The 1,189-nt window shown below is 48.3% G+C and overlaps 1 protein-coding gene across 1 annotated transcript in view; it reads left to right on the forward strand.

Annotated features, from left to right (window-relative positions):
* Nucleotides 1-1,189, forward strand: part of ATG7 (autophagy related 7) — a 114,437-nt gene that overhangs the window by 19,047 nt on the left and 94,201 nt on the right.

Below are 1,189 nucleotides of genomic sequence, written 5' to 3' on the forward strand. Positions count from 1 at the left end.
TTTCGATGTGATGAGATACGTAGTAAGGTGTCTTAGCTGTATCGGACACTGAAAGTTAAAAATAAAAAGATTCATGATGAGTGTTATGCAGTTTTGAAATTAAATGGGAGAATTTCAGTCGCTGTGTAGATGTATCAGAGCTGAGAAGAGACAGGCCTCTCCCTGGTGCCCTGACTCTCAGCCTGAACTTCAGATACCTTTTTGTAAGTACACTTTTTTTCTCAAACACATTAGCATTTTGTTTTTCAGAGGGAGCCCTGTTTAAATTGATGACTGAGGACTGGATTTTTTTTTTTTTTTTCCTTGCGTTATGCGGGCCTCTCACTGTTGTGGCCTCTCCCATTTGCGGAGCACAGGCTCCGGACGCGCAGGCTCAGTGGCCATGGCTCACGGGCCCAGCCGCTCCGCGGCATGTGGGATCTTCCCGAAACGGGGCACGAACCCGCGTCTCCTGCATCGGCAGGCGGACTCTCAAGCACTGCGCCACCAGGGAAGCCCTGAGGACTGGATTTTTATTAAAATTTTCCCCACCACCACCACCCCAGGCATGTTCATGGAACTGTAGCTAAATTAGTAGCCGCGAGACCAACCATTGATGATTTGAAGCCCAGTCGAGGGCGAGGCCGTGTTGTGATGGCAGGCGGGGCGAAACGGCCTGGGTGTCAAAGCAGCTGGATTTCACGTTGTGTGTGGTGAATGCGTGGTCCTCCCCAGAGGGCAGCTCTACTGAAATAACAGTTTGCAGAGCACGTGACAGTTTAAAAGGGGCTTTCATGTACTGGATCATGTAATAACTTGGTGAAATAGGTATTCTCAGTATCTGCATTTTCTGTTTGACAAAAATGAGACTCCGAGTCACACGGCCGAATTGTCTCACTCCAAAGCCTTTGCACTTTCTTCCATTCCATTCTCATGTCACTGGGGGAGAGGCAGTCCCTGCTTGACATTTGGAATCAAATAAGCCTGGCTTTGATACCCAGCATTGCCACCTAGTAGCTCCGTGACCTTGGGGATTTTGCACACCCTTTCTTCACCCGGGTCTACCTGTTCTGTGGTGCTAATCCTGCCTCCTACACGGCTGCTGAAGGTGAAATGTGATGATGTGGATAAAATGCCCAGCATAACAGCAGGTGCTCACTTTCTTTCTTTCTCAGCAGCAGCCAGTTTTTTTTTTTTTTTTTTTTGCGTT

The sequence above is a fragment of the Lipotes vexillifer genome, unplaced genomic scaffold (genome assembly GCF_000442215.2).
Source record: "Lipotes vexillifer unplaced genomic scaffold, Lipotes_vexillifer_v1.1 scaffold1272, whole genome shotgun sequence".
NCBI classification, from domain to species: domain Eukaryota; kingdom Metazoa; phylum Chordata; class Mammalia; order Artiodactyla; family Lipotidae; genus Lipotes; species Lipotes vexillifer.